The following is a 20,493-nucleotide window of genomic DNA, read 5'->3' as shown; positions in this document are numbered from 1 at the left end:
TACAGTATAAACTTCCCCACTTTTGGCAGGATTTTGAGTTATGGGCGATCCATCAACTATTTATGAATTTTATACTGCATTCTCCATCTAGAATGGCAGCTTTATAGAGTTACTTAGGAACAAAGGTGAATCCCTGTTCTCATGAAATAATTATAAAATAAGAGAGAGAGAGACATGAACAAAAATAATGGTACAGTGGGGAAAATGATGTGGGTTAAAATATGACATATATCTAAAACTTGTTTTTAGATGGAAACATCATCAATAGGCATGCTGTCTCTTAGAATTGGAAATCTGCTACCGTATCTCTCTTTTTTTGACATGTCACAGAATTTGACCTTGTAATATTCAGGAAACAAGCAATATATTAAGAATGCAAAGAAAATACTTGGTATGGATTTTGACTGTTGAATACAGAAATTATTGCCTAATTTTGGCCTGTACACATGAGGACAGTTTGGTTATTTTTTTTAATTTTTAATTTTTAATTGAATACAAATAACAAAACCAACAACAAACATTAAGAAGAAAAACAAAAACATATAACGAACAAGTAAGGAATTTATAGCCCCTATCAACTAAACGCTATTATCAAATTTAGTCATTTATTTCCTGCTTCAGCTATTTTTAATTATACATAATAAATTATAGGGCCTTTACCTAATTGTACATTCAAAGACAAACAACAAACAAGGAAATGGGGCATTGTATCCCCCTGTTGACCAAAAGCTATTGTCAGATATAATCAAACTATTGACATTTTCTATTAATCTTTGTAATCCCTCTAGGTATAGACCAATTTTTAATTCTTTCTAATTATTAACTACATAGTTAGAGCTATTCAGTCTTATGTACTTCCTTCAGAGTACATTTATTATTAGAAACATGTGAGGCATTAATGCCCCCCTTTAGAACTTAAATATGATGGAATATAAACAAAATATTAGCAAATTATTATGAGATATAGTCAAAATATTAGAATTTTAAATGTTTATATTAATCTCGGTATACAACATTTTTAAAATAATTCTATTTTTAATGTAGTTTGAACTGTATGATCTTTAGGTAATTCCTTCAAAGTCTATATTGATAAATATTTAGACTCTTTTCTTAGGGCTATTCAATTTGTTTATATTAATCAGCATAATTGTGTTTTATTCCACAGTTATTGTTTATAATGTCTTTTACGATTTTTTGTTTCTCTTATTACTCCGGCTTGCGTTCTTTTCTACCATTCATATTTCTTTTTTGTCTCCTTTTGTTTCTAACCCTCTTGTTCTATGTCTTCTTCTTATTGGCTTTTACTTTCCAATTCATCCCTATTTCCTCTACTGGCATGGCCTTCTTCTAATTGGCCATAATGGTTGGAGAATTCTTGGGCTTGATCAATCAAATTAATTTTAACCTCCTTTCTCTGCCATATAATTAGAAGTCCTTCCGGTGTCAACTATCTGAACATGATGTTCTTTATTAATCGATTTGTTAAAAATTCATATTGTTTTCTCTTATTTCTGATCCTTTAGGGAACTTGTTTTAATATAATGATGTCTTTACCCTTGTATGTGATTGTATCATTTCTTAACTATCTGTATATGTCATCTCATACTGCTCTCCTTACAAATTTTACACGGACTTCTCTTGGAAAGCAAACAAACAAATAAATGAACAAATAAATAAAGAGAATTATAAACATATGGTGTCAACAATTAAGAAAATCATCAGACAAAATATTATTCTCTCAAATTGTTCCAAACATTTTATACTGTTTTTTTAAATAAGTGTACTCAACCCATTATTCCTCTTCTTCTTTTTTATATTTCCACCGATATTAGAAGTAAAACTAGTATATTTTGTCCAGGTTACATATAGCTCTGCACTGTTCTTTTAAGAGTTCCTTCTGACTGTTGCAATAATGGTTGTAAAGAGTCAATTAGTGCTCTAAACGTTTCTCCTTTTCTGTAAGCAAAGTCTTCTCTCCTCTTCACATAAGCAAAATTAAAATCCTTAAATCAAAATCCAAGATCCAAAACTCCCAACATTTTGAGTTTTTTAAAACAGTTTTAAGGTTCTTTATATTTCAGTCCTAAACTGCAGAGTCCTAATCTTCTCGCCAGAAGTTTTATCCAAGTTTTTTCACACCGTCGCTCTCGCCATCCATCTTGATGGTATCTATTTCCACTTCTCGTTTACATTCACCGGCTCCTCTTTAGTGTTGTGAGCAGCTCTTCTGTTCTTTCCCAGGAAAACAAAGTTCCAATTGTTAAATCAAAATCCAAGCTCCGGTATTCTATTCTATTCTATTCTATTCCAGATGGCAACTAGAATGCTCTTTCATAATCGAGTAAATAGACACTTCAGATTCTGGTTTATTTGACATTGTTGTAAGAAACCTTATGCATTGGAGAGTGCTTGACTTATTATCGGCATTTAGCAGACATATTAGTGGAAAGTATTGCATTAAAGTTATTTGGTGCATAGTGAAATAGATCAGAAACAGTGGAAATTCCTTGCTATGCGGTATTCTGCATCCATTATTCATAACTTGAATTGAAATGCCATGTGTAATGTAAGTAAGTCTATGGAAGAATAACCCCAGCAGCTTTATAAGTTCCTTGTGATAGATTGTGCTACTTTGAATTGTGACACTTAGACTTGGCATGTTAGTTTGTAGAGAAGCAAGTGTCCTTCTGTAACAAAGAGTCTACGGTGAGCATAGCACCTGGCAGCTGCAATATATACTGAACTAGGTTATCCACATAGATACCTGAGTTATGCTTTCAGATACAGTGTTGCCTCGATTTTCGTGGGTTCGAACTTCGCGAATAACCTATACCACAGTTTTTTTAAAAAATTAATTAAAAAATACTTCGCGGTTTTTTCCCTATACCATGGTTTTTCCCATCCGATGACGTCATACTCCATCGCCAAACTAATAATTTTTGCAAATAAATAACAAAAAAAATAATTATTGTTAATAAATAATTATGTTTATAAATATCAGGATCACTAAGTGCCTTATTCAATGGTGAGTACCAGTAATAATGGCGAGTAAATGGTTGTTAAGGGAATGGGAGATAGTAATTTAGGGGTTTAAAGTGTTAAGGGAAGGCTTGTGATACTGTCCATAGCAAAAAATGGTGTATTTACTTCCGCATCTCTACTTCGCGGAAATTCAATTTTCACAGGTGGTCTCGGAACGTATCCCCCGCGGAAATCGAGGGAACACTGTACTGGCAAATTTCTGTGTGTACCTATTCTTGGATTAAACCATATTTTTCGGAGTACCAGACATACCGGAGTTTAAGATGCACCTTAGTTTTGGGGTAGGAAAATAAGGAAAAAAGGCTTCTGCCTCCCAGCAATTTGCCAAACAGCAAACTGCACAGATAATATACACTGTTTTCTGTGTATTTCTGTGCATGTGTGCCCGACCCATAGAAATAGCAATGAATTGGAGAAATGTACATTATGGCAGTATATTAATGCCAGCAAATTTTCCTAAATGTATTCACACTAACTCCTCCCAATTATTTAAATTGATCTACTCCAAACATGACTAAGTCAGGATTTAACTCAACTGCTTTATCTTAATACTAAATTGGACACTGTTACATTTCAGACTATACTTGTTTAAATTGATGTGGCTTTCTGGAAGTATACATTATTCTCTATTATTTAAAAGAAGATAAAATAGCACTGGGCCTCTTCAGATCAAACATTTATTTTAAGAAGCGTCTTCATTTTGTTAAGTTGTCTATAGCAATAATAAAGCAGTCTTTAAAAATAAGTCTAGTAATTTGAACATTCCACAGACATTTATAGTTATTGACTTATCTCCTTGTATCCAGATTCAGCAACTGATTAGCACAAGAAAATCAAATTCTACCTTTCCCTCTCCCTCCCAATTTGGCTACTTGCATCTAGTTTTAGTTTCTGTTTAGCAGGTGGCTGGCCTGTCTACAGCCTCAAATCAGCTGAGATTTGGGAAGCTGATAATGACTTTCTTGTCTTAATAGGCTCTTCCTCAGGGATGAGTAGCAGACAGGATGGGGTGGAACACAGTTCCACCAGCAGAAATGAAGCTGTGTGCCCAGCACCAGCTGATTACCCTCCCTCCCATCCTCCTCCTCCTCCTTGGAAAGTGCCCCCCTCTTCTCAACAGCTGATCGGCACCCGTTCGCCTAGCCACCCAATCTGAGGCAGGGGGTGAACCAGGAAGGAGAGCACGGGAAACATGAAACAAATTGTCACCCCAGAGAGCAACATTGGTGAGATTATAAGTCAAGGACTTAACAGTTCACTTGAACGATGATCGTTCAAGCCATTCCCACCTGGTCACATGGCCAGCAAGCCACTCTTACCCAATCACATGACCATCAAACCACACCCACAAAATTGTTTGCTGCAAGGAGGTAAATTGCTGGAAGGCAGAGGCCAAAGGGTGGGGGTCGCTGGCTGGGTAGAGCTCCATTTAGTGTATAAGACAGACCCAAATTTTCACCCTCACCCTGTATAAGTTGCATCTTATACTCTGAAAAATATGGTATGTAAATGGAAAGTTATAAAACAAGAGCTAAATCTAATTTCCATGTAGACAAGGAACTGGAGAACTAGAGTGAAGCTCCCTGAAGATGCCCTCCAGCATGAGACTGAAAGCTCAGAAGACCTCTGGTCCAGGTGACCGACCCAGATTGGATCCTACAATCTTATCCTGGGACACGTATATTCATTTGTGAACTGGAGAACTACTTGAATATTTTGCTGTCATTGAGAATACAGAGATAGGAGTTCAAAATTTGATGAGGAGAGGGCAAGTCCCCACAATTTCCATTTTTTCTTCTTATTTGATTCAGAAATAAGACAGAAATAAGCAATTGGATATAAGCCAAGCCTTATCAAAGTATGTCAGCCGTTTCATTTTTCACCAACTTCAGTGTTGTTGTTTGCATTTTTAGTGGGCATTTTTCTACCTCTTGACTATAGCCTGAAACAATCTAAAGGAATATTAACAAGTGAGCACTTTTTCTCTCCTCCAGGCTTGCATTTATTCTCAAAAGCATTCTAAGGAAGCAAATCTGAACACTGCAGATACTGTATACCTAATATATGCATGTTCCTAATATATGTGCACCTCCTCTAGGTCCTACTTCTCCTATACTAGTGATGCCCCCCCCCCCCCCCACACGCTGACTCTCACGCATGCACACAGGCCTTTCTGAAGCTTGGTAGATGAAAAAATGCCCAGGTTAGGTTACAATTTTGCACACCTCAGTTTTATACCATAGGGAATACATGTTCAAAGTTTCATTGAAATTGAAGGTGGTTGAGTGGGGACACTCCAATTGTCTTTCCTTTCTCTCACTTGACAAAGAATGACCCATTTCCAACTGCTAAAGCCCACTGCAACAATATCGCCAAAAAAGCTTCTAGAGTTGTTAACCTGATCCTACGCAGCTTCTGCTCAGGCAATCACACACTACTCACAAGAGCCTACCAAACTTTTGCCAGACCCATCCTAGACTACTGCTCATCTGTCTGGAACCCATACCACATCTCAGACATCAATACCCTTGAAAATGTCCAAAGATATTTCACCAGAAGAGCCTTTCACTCCTCCACTCGAAACAGAATATCCTACGAAAATAGACTAACAATCCTGGACCTAGAAAGCCTAGAACTACGGCGCCTAAAACACGATTTGAGTATTGCCCACAAGATCATATGCTGCAACGTCCTACCGGTTAATGACTACTTCAGCTTCAACCGCAACAACACAAGAGCACGCAACAGATTCAAACTTAATAAAAACCGCACCAAACTTGACTGTAAAAAAATATGATTTCAACAATCGAGTTATCGAAGCGTGGAACTCATTACCGGACTCAATTGTGTCAACCCCTAACCCCCAACATTTCTCCCTTAGACTCTCCACGATTGACCTCTCCAGGTTCCTAAGAGGCCAGTAAGGGGCGTAAATAAGTGCACTGGTGTGCCTTTCGTCCCCTGTTCAATTGTCTTTCGTTTCTTTCACCTATCATATATATTCTCTTCCTTTCATATATCCTCTCCTCTAAGTTCACTTTTACCCTTATATATATTACTACATGTCTATTTTTCTTCCTATGTATTTGTGTATTGGACAAATGAATAAATAAATAAATAAAATAAAATTTCCAGTTTGCTGTTGTGCTGGTTTTTGCACTCCGGAGAGTTCAGGGAGGCTTCTTGAAGCTTTCTGAAGCTCTGGAGCACAAAAAACAGCACAACAGGCATCCTCTCCCATGTTCAAATCTAGCCAAGTTTTAGGCTTATCCTAAGTTGTCTTACAATTTTTGTCTCACAATTCTTCCCCTCCGCATGCTTCTTCCCATGGTTGTGGTGCTGAATGCTTTGGTGTGTCTTCTCCTGACTTCCCTCAGCATCTCATAAATCCTTATTTATTTATTATTAAATTGATATCTCCACTGCTCTGTCTGTTTGAGTCTTAAGGGACAATGTTACTCTGGAAAGAAAACAACAGTACACAATCCAAATTCAAGAGTTACTAGAGCTGATTAGCCCATTTTAACTATTGTAGGATCTCTAGTGGCCAGCCAGCTTCTCTGTTCCTCAGCCTGTCCCAGATGCACTCATTCAAGAGGCAACTGGACTTTCTGGTTTTTCTTTGAAGACGTTTCGCTTCTCATCCAAGAAGCTTCTTCAGCTCTGACTGGATGGTGGAAAGGTGAGGAAGCTTCTTGGATGAGAAGTGAAATGTCTTCAAAGAAATATCTGAAATTCCAGTTGCCTTCTGAATTGGAAGAATCATGACCTGGATGACTGAGAATCTCCATATGCGTGTTCCTCAGCTTCTTCACCTCAAGCCCCTCTTTGATCTTGACATGCAATTCTAGAGGTTCCTTCCCAAGATGACCACTCTGTCTCTGCCTTTCTTTGCTCTATTAGCACTGTGTATTATGAGAAGCTCAGTTTAACGTGAGTGATATATTAAAACATGTAGTAGGAATACTCTTAAGTTTAAATTGGTCTAAGTATGTATCTCTCCGGTCGGTCGCAGTCGGTGTTAGTGGGGGGTCAGAGGTCGACCCCGAGGTCTCTCCCTTGTGGGGTGCCTCAGGGGTCGGTCCTCTCCCCCCTGCTATTCAATATCTACATGAAACCGTTGGGTGAGATCATCCAAGGGCATGGGGTGAGGTATCATCAGTACGCTGATGATACCCAGCTTTACATCTCCACCCTATGTCCAATCAACGAAGCAGTGGAAGTGATGTGCTGGTGCCTGGATGCTGTTGGGGCCTGGATGGGTGTCAACAGACTCAAACTCAACCCTGATAAGACGGAGTAGCTGTGGGTTTTGCCTCCCAAAGACAATCCCATCTGTCCGTCCATCACTCTGGGGGGGGATTATTGGCCCCCTCAGAGAGGGTCCGCAACTTGGGCGTCCTCCTCGATCCACAGCTCACATTAGAGAACCATCTTTCAGCTGTGGCGAGGGGGGCGTTTGTGCAGGTTCGCCTGTTGCACCAGTTGCGGCCCTATTTGGACCGGGACTCATTGCTCACAGTCACTCATGCCCTCATCACCTCGAGGTTCGACTACTGTAACGCTCTCTACATGGGGCTACCTTTGAAAAGTGTTCGGAAAATTCAGATCGTGCAGAATGCAGCTGCGAGAGCAGTCATGGGCTTCCCCAGGTATGTCCATGTTACACCAACACTCCGCAGTCGGCATTGGTTGCCAATCAATTTCTGGTCACAATTCAAAGTGTTGGTTATGACCTATAAAGCCCTTCATGGCATCGGACCAGAATACCTCCGAGACCGCCTTCTGCTGCACGAATCCCAGCGACCGATTAGGTCCCACAGAGTCAGTCTCCTCCGGGTCCTGTCAACTAAACAATGTCAGTTGGTGGGGCCCAGGGGAAGAGCCTTCTCTGTGGCAGCCCCGACTCTCTGGAACCAGCTCCCCCCAGAGATTAGAACTGCCCCTACCCTCCTTGCCTTTCGTAAACTCCTCAAAACCCACCTTTGTTGTCAGGCATGGGGGAATTGATCTCCCCTGGGCCTATATAATTTATGTATGGTATGTTTGTAGGTATGTCTGCTTAAAAATGGTTTTTTTAAACTATTTTAAATTTTAAATTGTAAATTATTAGATTTGTCATGAACTGTTTTATTGTGTTGTGAGCAGCCCCGAGTCTACGCAAAGGGGTGGCATACAAATCTAATAAATAAATAAAATAAATAAATAAATAAATAAGTATTGATCTAAAATGATCACCAAAGCAACATCTGAAGGGTTGTTCTCCACTGCATCTGGAAGGAGAGTCCAACATGGGGTATTTAACCAATCCGATTGGTAGAGACTGAGTAAAAATGTACATAATAAAAGTTACCGCCCCCTTGCGGTCCCCCCATGAGCTCAGTTTTAAAAACTCAGTCCCAGAGTAGAGACATACTGAGTTTTGCTGAATAAAATTTAAGGTGTTATTACCAGTTTAATCTTTTTTCTTTTGTCTCCTTACAGATCTGATCAACGTTGGAGGCAGGGGTCTCTGTCCTCCGCGGACAACACCCCCAACGATCTCCTTAGGGGCTGCTTCCCCCCGAGGGAACTGCCCCCAAGAGGAGCACCTCAGCCCGGAGTCCCTGGCCTCAGCGGTCAAACAAGGGCTGCGAGCCGAAGGTGGGGGGGTCCGCCCCTCCCACTGGGAGGCTCGGGGAGAACGGCGACCCCCGGAGGGGTTCGCAGGCAGCGCCGGAGCCCGAATCAGCTGTGAAGCGGCGAGGAATGCCGCAGAGACTTCCGCTGCCGCCGCCACCGCCAGCGCTGGGATCGCCGCGGCTGGACTGGGCGAGCCCTGGAGGGCAGAGACCGGGCTGGGAAAGCCCGAAGAAGCGGCGAAAGGGGGGGTGAGCGCAAAAGACCCGCGAAAACGCTGGGCAGCGCCATTTTGACTTCACCCCCCCACGGAGCGCAGGAGCGCCATCCGGAAGGGCTTCCGGCAGCTGAGAGGCGCGAATTGGGCTACGGCTCTAATGCGCAACCGCAAGGGCGAGGCCAGCATCGGCAGCCATTTTTTCCTTCGTGACGAAGCTGTTGAGAGGCAATTTTCTCGTGATACTCCTATTATAACACCGGAGCTGTGAGTACAATGGAGGATAAGCCCAATACCGAGAAGGCCAGCTCCCCAGTGGTGAGCAAGGAGAAGGCTAAGGGGAAGGATAAGGAGAGGTCAAAGCCCTCCCAGTCCCCTGCTTCGGTGGCCTCATTAAAAGAGGCAGAAAAGCGCATAAAGGCGCTAGAGAAGAAATTGGAGGCAGCCTTGCACCCCTCCCCTTCTCCAGTACCTCTGACTCAGAGGCAGCCAACCACACCTGAACCTGGGACCCCCCAGTCAGCCTTTGGACACCTGGGACCCCTACAGGAGGGTGACTGGTCCCCAGAGGGACAGTTCATGTCATTGCCACAGGCCCCGTCTCCAGCCTTGTCCTGGACTAGACCTGAACCTTCCGGGCTCCCAAGGAGGGGCACCCAGGCACCTTCTGCCACATTTACACCCACAGCGGCGGGGCTGCGCCCCCAAACTGGTTCGTGGCAGCACATGGCTCCAGAATTACAGGAGATGTTTGCAAATGTCTATGCTCAAGGAGTAAATGCCGGGACAGGCCAGCAAGTGAACCGACCTCAGACTCAGGCAAGAAGCCTTTGGCCAGTACCGCCCCCCTCGGGTTTGGGGTCTCTCTCAGAGGATCCGGACTTTGGCGAGGACAGTGATAAAGAGTATGAGTTCTCAGAGGATGAGAACACCCCAGAACAGCAGCCAGTGGCCGGACTGTTTAAGCCCACGCTGTTTCGGACTCTGCTTTTTAAGGCAAAGCAGGTAATGGACCTGCAGGGAGCGGCTAAGACACCAGAAGCAGAGACCGGCAAGACATCTGCTTCCCTTTTGAGAGAACCCCAACCCGAGTCGGACCACATCCCGGCATCGCATATCTTCGTTGAGGGAGTCAAAAAGCCCTGGCAACACCCCGCAGCGGCTCAGGGCCCTTCGAATTTGGAGCGCAAGTTCTACACATTCGACGATGAGGTGGAAAAACTTTTGGAGTTTCCCCCCATTGACCAGCCAGTAGTCACGCTGGTGTCCAGTGCCCTTGTACCGTCAGAGACAGGGGAGAGCTTGAAACCAGAGGACAGAAAGGCGGAAACCCTCTTACGCAAGACCCACCAAATGGCGGGCTGGGGTTTCAGAGCGGCTGCTGCGGCCTCCTTCTTCAACAGGGCCTCCATCATGTGGCTCCAGGAACTGCAGTCACGCCTTGGCCCGGAGGAAGCCAGACTTCGCCAGGATATCAGCAAACTACAGGCCGCAGCTGAGTTTTCCGCCGACGCCACCCTACACGCAGCTAAGTTTGCCAGTAGGGGCATGGCCACTACGCTGTCGTCGCGCCGGCTTTTGTGGCTGAGAAATTGGCCAGCGGACTTGAAATCAAAATGGCGCCTGGCCTCAGCTCCACTGCAGGGATCGATGCTCTTCGGTGACATTTTGGATAAAGTCCTCATTGAGGACAAGGACAAGAGGAAGGTCCTCCTTAAGTCCAATAGACGCCAGGACCGTCGCTTTACTCCCTACACCAGACGGCAGAACCCACGTTGGGATGCTTCTACCGGACAAGGACAGGCACAGAGAGGTTTTCACCAGAATCAGTACTCCCAGCAATCATTCAGGAATGATCGCGGATCTTATCAGGATCGCCCCAGAGGCTTCCAGCAGTCCAGGCGGCCCTTTCGTGGAGGCAACCAGAGGGGATATCGTCGTTCCAAATGACTCCTCCGGGCCCCTACCTCTAGGAGGGAAGCTGCAGCACTTCAGCCCCTCCTGGCTGCTCACTTCCTCGGACAAGTGGGTTTTAGCCACCGTATCGGAAGGACTTCGTCTGGAATTCATGGGGCCCCCTCCTCATCGCTTTGTAAGTTGCCCGAGGCTTCGGGACCTACACAAGAGGCAGCAGATCCGCAGGGAGATTGCCCATTTACTGGAAATACAAGCCATCGAACAGGTACCTCAGCAGGAAGTTGGCAGGGGATTTTACTCCAGGATCTTCCTGGTACCCAAGACTTCAGGAGGATACCGAATGATACTGAATTTGAAACAACTCAACATCTACATCAAGTACAGGAGGTTCCATATGCACTCCTTACAGACTATTCTTCCCTCGGTACGGTCCAGGGACCTGTTGACTTCAATAGATTTAAAGGAGGCCTACCTCCACGTGCCTGTACACCCGACACACCGGGAGTTCCTCAGGTTCTGCTCAGAAGGCGTACATTACCAGTACAGGGCAATGCCCTTCGGCCTCTCCTCGGCCCCACGGACTTTTACCAAGTTGCTGGACGCCCTGACGGCCAGTCTTCGGTCTCATTCTATCAGACTGATGGCCTACCTGGACGACATAATTATTTTGTCCAGGTCTCCCAGGCAGGCCAGAGAGGACTTAGCCAGAACAATACGGACCTTAGAAGCGCATGGCTTCACTATAAACGTGGAGAAAAGTCAGCTGTCTCCAACAACCAGACTACAACATCTGGGTTCCATCATCGACACCATATCAGGCAAGGTAACCCTCTCTCCCGAGAGGCAGGAGAACATTCATCGCCTGGTTGCCGGCTTGATCCGCCTCAGACGGGCCCCGATGGCGCTATTGTCAAAGGTGCTAGGTACGTTGGTGTCAGCCATAGGTATAGTTCCCTGGGCCAGACACCATATAAGAGGCCTTCAGTGGTTTCTTTTGCCAGCCCAGAGAGCCAGGGTCAGTCACTCGCAAAGGATTATCTTCCTACCAAGGAAGGTCAAAGAGTCATTGAAGTGGTGGCTCACCGCAACAATTCAGGAGGGTTCCCCCTTTCGTACCCAGGACCGTCTCATTCTGACCACAGACGCCAGTTTATACGGGTGGGGTGCCCACCTGGGACGTCATATGGCCCAAGGACAATGGACAATAGAGGAATTGGCTTCGGTCAATATCAATTTCTTAGAACTAAGAGCAGTGTTCCTAGCCCTGTTGGCCTTTGCCCCCCTAGTAGAAGGCAAACACATACTTATCTTAACAGACAATGTAGCAACCAGGGCCCACCTGAATCATCAGGGGGGCACGAGGTCTCAACGTCTTATGGAGGAAACTATGAGGCTCTTCACCTGGGCCGAGACCCATTTGGCGTCACTGACCGCGGAACATATCGCAGGGATCAGCAACTCCACAGCGGATTGGCTCAGCAGGGCTACCCTGGATCCGTCAGAGTGGCGACTCGATCCAGACCTGTTCTACCAGTTGACCCAGAGGTTTGGGGTCCCCCTAGTGGACCTATTTGCCAGCGGCCAGAACACTCAGCTTCCGAGGTTTTTCACACGGTTTCCGGATCCAGGAGCAGAGGGGACCAACGCCCTACTGTCACCTTGGCCTCCAGGTCTCCTGTACGCATTTCCCCCCGTGAATCTCATCCCGAGGGTGGTGGAAAAGATCCTTCACGAGGAGGCGGAAGTGATCTTACTAGCGCCATACTGGCCACGTCGCCCGTGGTTCGCGGACTTGGTGGAACTTTCAGTGTCACCCCCGTGGAGGATTCCAGATCGGATCATCTCGTTGAGCCAGGGGAATCTGAAACACCCAGAGCCTCAGTGGCTACACTTGACAGGTTGGCACTTGAAAGGCATAAATTAAAGCAGTTGGACTTACCAGAGAAGGTTATAGATACCATGCAGGCTGCTAGGCGCCCATCGACTTCACGAATTTATCAGGCGACCTGGGCTGCGTTTTGTAAATTTTGCGAGAAGGATTTACAGGATCCTAGGGAAGCTTCTGTAATAACTGTTTTAGAGTTTCTGCAAGCCGGGGTGGAACGTGGCTTAGCTCCTAATACTTTGAGGCGACAGGTGGCAGCCTTAGCCACCATGATTCAAACTTCAGAGTCTCGTTCCTTGGCTCAGCATCCTTGGATCAGAGATTTTATTAAAGGAGCCACGAATAAACATTCTCCGCCTGTCAGGAGATTTCCATCCTGGGACCTCACGTGGGTACTTAAGGCTTTAACTAAACCTCCCTTTGAACCATTGAGGTCTATACCAATTAGGCTACTTTCCATCAAGACAGCCTTTCTTGTAGCTGTTACATCTGCACGCAGGGTGTCGGAGTTATCAGCGTTATCCGTGAGACCTGACCTCTGTGTCTTTTATCCGGATAGGGTAGTTCTTCGTTTGGACCCCACCTTTGTACCAAAGGTAAATACAGTGTTTCATAGGAAACAGGAACTTATTCTCCCAGATTTCTGCTCTCACGGGAGTCATCCATCAGAGCTACTGTGGCATAAGGTGGATGTCCGGAGGGCTCTAAAGATTTACATTAGAAGGACAGAGGAATTTCGTAAGTCTGAGAATCTTTTTATTTCATTTTCTGAATATAGGAAGGGACTTGGATTATCGGCAAAATCCATTAGTCGGTGGATTAAGGACTGTATCTCGGAGGCCTACAAGGCTGGAGGACACACAGTTCCAGAAGGATTGACGGCTCACTCAACCAGGAGTGCGGCGACTTCGGCGGCTTGGTCTACTCAAGCATCGATAGAGGACATTTGTCGAGCTGCAACCTGGGCAGCCCCTACAACATTTATTAGACATTATAAGTTGGACTCCTTTGCTTCAGCGGAAGCGGCCTTTGGCAGGAGGGTTCTTCAAAGAGTTTGTGTTTCTCCTAAGTCCCTAGTTAGACCTTCTCCCTCCCATGGGCTTTAAAGATCTTTGGTATATCCCATGTTGGACTCTCCTTCCAGATGCAGTGGAGAAGACCCGTTGTACCTACCTGAACGGTCTTCTCGATGCACTGGAAGGAGAGTCCAAACCCACCCGGTAGTTGAAGTTCAGGGACACCGGAGGTTGGGTTGGTTCCTGAGTTATTGCATTGGTCAATAAAAGTTGGTTATCCTCTTAAGTGCCTTTCGTTTTTAAAACTGAGCTCATGGGGGGACCGCAAGGGGGCGGTAACTTTTATTATGTAAATTTTTACTCAGTCTCTACCAATCGGATTGGTTAAATACCCCATGTTGGACTCTCCTTCCAGTGCATCGAGAAGACCGTTCAGGTAGGTACAACGGGTCTTTCAAATTATATAGGAACATTTGCTGCTCTTTGCAATAGCAAAAGCCTAATGTTTATCTACTGGATTTGGATTTCAGATTGGTCATAAGGAAAATTCCTTAGGGCACTTCATTGGAAAACGCAGGAAGAATATTAAGACCTAAGACCAGCAATATGATATAGAAGGTTTTAAATTTTGCTCATGTGGAAATTGATAGTGATGATTCCAGAAAAGAACGTGGATTCTTCTCCTCCCCTTTTTTTTTTAAAAAAATCTGATTTTCAAAACTACTGTATTTATATCAGTGTCATTTGTAAACCATAGTGTGAAGCACTCTAATAGTTTATTTGCTAAATGGATTGTTGACTGCCCCTGCTAGAGTCTAATTGCAGTTTAATGGGGTGTTATATATCTTTATGAAATACAGTTGTTCCAGCAGGAGAAGCTACAGACAAACTTGAGATTTGTTTTTTTTTATCTAATCAGTTGTTCCCTTGGTTGTTACAGTGTAATTTGAACATAAGTACATGGCATATTCTATTTACATAAGATTATTATATAACAATATGTAAGAATATACATTGAATTTTTCTCCTCCCAGGGATGGGCCCCGCCTGGAATGGGGGGGGGATGCCATTCCGGTAGCGGAAATGGAGCTGCGTGTGCAGCTCCATTACACTGGGCACACATGCACCATGCACGCATAACCAGCGTGATTCCGGTACTAATTTCTGGTTTTTTGCTTCCATGCATGCGCAGAAGCAAAGAAATTGGCAATTTTTACCCAAATCTCACTGCTGGAAGGACGTTCGTGTGGGATTTCGGCTGCTGCACATGCACAGCAGCCAAATCTCGCTGTGGTGCCTAGAGTGGCAGCTGGGGCCAGCAACAACAGCAGCCTGGCCAAGCTCTGAGTGTGTGGCCTGCTCTCTGCTCTCCTGCACTGCAGGCATCTCTCGGCACACGCAGCGATGGTGCCCCAAGTGAGTCGTGGCCTTTGGGAGTGGCACTGTGCTCCCAAAGAGCATGGGAGAGCATAGAGCAGGCCATGTGGTCAGAGCATGGGGCCACCCAGCCTGCTTCCCGCGCCATGGTCCATCTTCTTGGTGCCCCTGCAGGAGATCAGACAAGCCCTGGAGCGATGCACAAGGTAAGGGACGGCCAGGCCACTCGCATGGGCAGAAGCCAAATCCTTCACTGGGCACACTTGTGCCAAGCGCACAGGCACTCCCGTGCTCTTGCCCCCTTCCGGTAGCGCTGGGAATGGTGTCCTGCCGCTGCCTCCTCCCCACATACAATCATATTCTTTTATTTATAGGTTATAGCTTTATAGCTTGCATTTAAGAGTCCCTTAGGAGTTGAGTGACATATAAATTTACTAAATAAATAAATAAATTTAGATGTGTTTTTAATGGATCTTTCCATTTCTGAAATAATAAATGTATCCACATTGGACAGAGAAGAACAAGTTATGAGATGCTCCTATAAAAGAAAATAATGCAGAAAGAGGATGCTGAATGGTAGTATATAAATGCTTTAATACCTTCCACTATACTCAAGGAAGTATGGCTAAACTCTGAAGTCTTAAACGGTAGAATTATTTGAATCTTTATCTTCTCTAAGTGGGAATGGGAGGATTTAAATGAAAAAAAAGAGAGGAAATGAACGCATTTGTTGATCACATTTGGAAAAGATATATCATCTTCCAAATGAAAGGAAACAACATTAGCCTATTATTATATGTATTATATGATATTGACTGCATAGTTTCCAATAATTATTTGTTCTGCAAAACAAATAATAAAAGTTTAGTTTAATTGCACAGTTGTCTGCAGCTAATCAACCATTTTGAGATTTCAATCATAATGAAGGAAAGGCTCATATGTATTCTCCATTTGGCCTCATGAGTAATTGAGGCAGAGCCAACAGAAGGCTAAATTTTGTAAGGTCTTTAGCATCATAAGACTGCTCCCATTGTTGGGCTTCCCTATCCCATATTTATGCAGCTGCACTCCTCTTAGAAACTTTAGTTCTTCTGCTTCATGCTGAATACAGTACAGTGTTCCCTCGAATGCATTCCGAGACCGCCCGCGAAAGTCGAATTTCCGCGAAGTAGAGATGCGGAAGTAAATACACTATTTTTAGCTATGAACAGTATCACAAGCCTTCCCTTAACACTTTAAACCCCTAAACTGCAATTTCTCATTCCCTTAGCAACCATTTAGATTATTACTCACTATGTTTATTTATTAAAGTTTATTAAAAAAATATTTATTAAAGGCGGACGAAAGTTTGGCGATGACGTATGATGTCATTGGGTGGGAAAAACTGTGGTATAGGGAAAAAAACAGCAAAGTATTTTTTAATTAATATTTTTGAAAAACCGTGGTATAGCCGTTTCGTGAAGTTTGAACCCGCGAAAATCGAGGGACCACTGTATATGTAGAATTTTGCTAATAGGCATTTAATAGAAAGAAGATTGATTCTAGAACACAGAGTGATGAAAATGGCCCATTGTGTAATCGAAAACTATCATTTGCTCTATTTCATGACCATAATTTGATCATTTCTGCATCCTTGATTGCCTTGCTGAAGATCCTACTTCGGTTTGATGTAATTTGGTGAAAACATTTTCTGCTGACAATTCTCCCACACAAATCACTATATAAGGAATGTCTTACTATGAACAGCTACCCCAGTGTGACCTAAACTGTTTATCAGGACTTATGCGGTGATCCGTTTTGCAAATCTGACCAGATTTTAGACAACTATAGGGGAAAATTGTTTTGGTCCTTAAACTAGGATTCCAGTGTACAAGGCAACCTGCAAAATTTAGCTTACTAAATGTTAGTAGGATTAGATCGTACTAATAGAGCAAACATAATTAAATAATTTGCTGTCTGATATATGTCTTCATTCCCAGCACATTTATATTAGATACTTGGGTTGATGGGGGTGGTAATTTTTTGACCTAACAAAAAACATTGGAAATATTTTGGGGGCTATAGCAACTGAGATTTGTCTCTAGCTTTAATTAACGGAAGAGATCTTTGAGCAAAAGAATAATTATTGTGCTCAGAGCATTGAATGAAAAGGAGTAATTATCTTTAATAGATTTTTGTTCATTTCCTTGAGACAGCTTTTTACATAGTGGAAATGTTTGGTGAAGAATTAATTGCCTTTTTGTGTCAAATCAAAGTAGATTCAGATTAATACATTTAAAGTACAGTAATTTAGTAGAAGTCTTAGAACTATGGATGAACATGTTAGGAGACCACAAAGATTGGCATAAAGAAAAATACTGAAGAATATATCTTAAGAACTTGTGTTACTTATTTTCTGTTCGGTCACAAGAAAGTCTCCATTGTTATTCCCAATAACAAAGCCTTAGACATGTATATTGTAGATAATTTAATTTAGCAGCATAGAAGATTTAGAAAAAAGTCTTACAATATAGAATTTTCTGTAATTCCTCTGGGAACCATGAAACGAAGAACAAAGTATGCTGTTTCTTATTATATTTATAGCAAAACATCGCTTCCATGGAACTTATGAATAGTGTCTCACCTCTCAATGTTTTCTTTGCAATAAATTGTGAGATAAATTAGGCTCAGAAGTCATCCAGTGACCCTGGTAGATCTTTACACAGGTCTCTTGTATTTTTATTGAATTATAACCACTGTACAATATTGCTTGACAGAATGTGATTTTACAATTGGAAATGAGTATAAAAAAATACTTAGAAACATCAGAAAATATTCTCTAAGAATTTGTGTTTCTATATATACCCAAAACATATACACAGACATAACAAACATCATTTGACAATCCTGCCTTATTTTTAGAAATAGCCCTATAGTTACTAACACAACCCTTGCATGAAAATAGCAACTCCTTTTTTCATTACACTGATTTGATCCTTGCCTTTTTCTTCTCCTCTCTAATTCTTCACAGAGCTCTTGCTGACAGCTCTTATTAATTCACACTTAAATGATTTCATTGGAATGCAGAAAGTCACATATGGCAGAATAAAGGATGCAATCCTTTAGTTATCGGTGATGGAGCTGGACTCTCTAAATTAGCCCCTTATTCCTTGGATTTTCTTATTGTGTACAAAGATAGGGGCAACAGAATGGTGTCTCTGTGTGCAACGTATTCCTCACCCAGAGTTACTCTCTAGGGAGATGGGCAGTTTCTAAATAAATATGAATATGAATCAATCAATCAATCAATCAGTCAGTCAATCAATCAATAAAACAAATAATCTTTTAAAAATACAATATCAGCAAAATACCAAAGCTTAAGAGCCCATGTCCCCAAAAGGGAATTCAATAATTTTAATGTTATTCCCCACTTCCATCTCTGTAACTCTGATCCTGAATCCTGTGGTCAAATCATTGGTGACTTTGGTTTCAGGTTGTTGCTAATAAACACTCAGTTTAACAGAATAACAGAGTTGGAAGGAACCTTGGAGGTCTTCTATACCTGCCCAAGCTGGAGAGGCTACAATGGTTGTCCAATGTCTTCTTTAAAACCTCCAGTGATGGAGCATGCACAGCTTCTGAAGGCGACACTGGTTAATTGTTTTCATTGTTAGTAAATTTCTATGTAGTTCTTGGCTGCTTCTCCCCTTGATTAGTTTGCATCCTTTCTTTCTTGCCTTTCCTTCTGGCACTTTGGAAAATAAGCTAAGGAGAGATTCAACCTGGTTAAGAACACTTGTTGGCACAGGTGTCAAGATAAAGGGGTATTTATGCATATGATTTGGGAATGTATTCACAATAGTCTGTCATTTTAAAATTCACTTTCAGAGGATTACAATTAAAGGAGAAGGACACTTTAATTTACTAATACAAAATAAAGCAACAAATTTTAATACTGGACCTATTGGATGTTTGAACAATGGACTCAGCAGTTTATTTTCAGACTGTTTTAAAGAGGCACACGAATCCCAGCGACTGGTTAGGTCCCACAGAGTTGACCTTCTCCGGGTCCCGTCGACTAAACAATGTCGTCTGGCGGGACCCAGGGGAAGAGCCTTCTCTGTGGTGGCTCTGACCCTCTGGAACCAGCTCCCCCCATCGATTAGGATTGCCCCCACCCTCCTTGCCTTTCGTAAATTACTTAAAACCCACCTCTGCCGTCAGGCATGGGGGAATTGAAACATCTCCCCCTTGCCCATATTGTTTTGGTGTATGACTGATTGTATGCTTGTTTTTTATATGTATTCGGGTTGTTTTTATGAATTTTTTAACCTAAAACTGTAATTTAGATTGCTAAATATTAGATTTGTTACTATGTACTGTTTTTGCCATTGTTGTGAGCCGCCCCGAGTCTGCGGAGAGGGGCAGCATATAAATCCAATAAATATAATCTAATGTCCAGTAGCACAGAACTTTTGGAAAGAAGTGCAAGAGGACACCAATAGGATGTTAAACATACGTTGGACAGTTACAAAGGAAATGGTGGTACTAGTCAAAAGGAACAGATGGGAGAATTTAGAGAATTAAAAGAAGCAGTGATAGAAAGTGTTCAGGCGGTAATAGTCCTAGGTTGGAAGGATGCAACAAAATAGACAATACAAAATTGGAATCGGTGCATGGTGGATCATATTCAGTTTGAGATCACGGATAAGAGGATGAATTCGGCCAATGAAACTGAGTTGCAGGAACTGATTGTGTCAGGAGCGGAGAGTCTCCTGTTAAGATATCTGTCCTCCTGTGTTTTGGGTCCTGCAGTAGGCGAGGAGCTAGTATTTATTCTTGGAGACACTATTTGTGACCAGGGGCTCTGATCTGCAGGTGATGGGGCACAAATACCAGCATGTCACATTAGATGATGATGATTTGTTTGTTTGTTTGTTTGACTTGTATGCCGCCCCTCTCCAGGGACCCAGGGCTGCTCACAAAATACGGTACAAAACTATGTATACAAATCTAATAGTTAAAACTGTAAGCTAAAATCCCATTATGTAAAAAAACAGTCAATCCTACTCATAACATTAATGGTCAGAAAAGGAGGGGGCATGATCTAGCTGCCCCATGTCTGGTGACATAGATGGGTCTTGAGTCTTTTGCTAAAGGTGAGGAAGGTGGGGACAGTGCAAATCTCTGGAGGGAGCTGATTCCAGAGGGCCGGGGCCGCCACAGAGAAGGATCTTCCCGTAGGTCCCACCAGATGACATTGTCTGGTCGATGGGACCTGGAGAAGGCCAACTCTGTGGGACCTTATAGGCTGATGGGATTTGTGCGGCAGAAGGTGGTCCCGTAAGTAATCTGGTCCAATGCCATATAGATTGCAGAGACTCAGTGATAAGCTGACTCCTTATTCCTTCTTTGATGTCATAGAAGGGACATTATTAGAG

The 20,493-nt window shown here is 43.2% G+C and overlaps 1 protein-coding gene and 1 long non-coding RNA gene across 4 annotated transcripts in view; both read left to right on the top strand.

Moving 5' to 3' along the window:
* The window catches only part of TSPAN4 (tetraspanin 4), a 952,022-nt gene that overhangs the window by 380,940 nt on the left and 550,589 nt on the right, over positions 1 to 20,493 (top strand). The gene's annotated exons all lie outside the window — the stretch shown is intronic.
* On the top strand, positions 12,838 to 13,982 carry LOC139158424 (uncharacterized). The gene is made up of 2 exons (XR_011557691.1): positions 12,838 to 13,276; positions 13,459 to 13,982. It is a non-coding gene; the product is annotated as an uncharacterized lncRNA (long non-coding RNA).

This window comes from Erythrolamprus reginae, chromosome 1, assembly GCF_031021105.1.
Source record: "Erythrolamprus reginae isolate rEryReg1 chromosome 1, rEryReg1.hap1, whole genome shotgun sequence".
Classification (NCBI taxonomy): domain Eukaryota; kingdom Metazoa; phylum Chordata; class Lepidosauria; order Squamata; family Dipsadidae; genus Erythrolamprus; species Erythrolamprus reginae.
The sequence above is the reverse complement of the archived record's forward strand: the minus strand, read 5'-3'. Positions and strand labels throughout refer to the sequence as shown.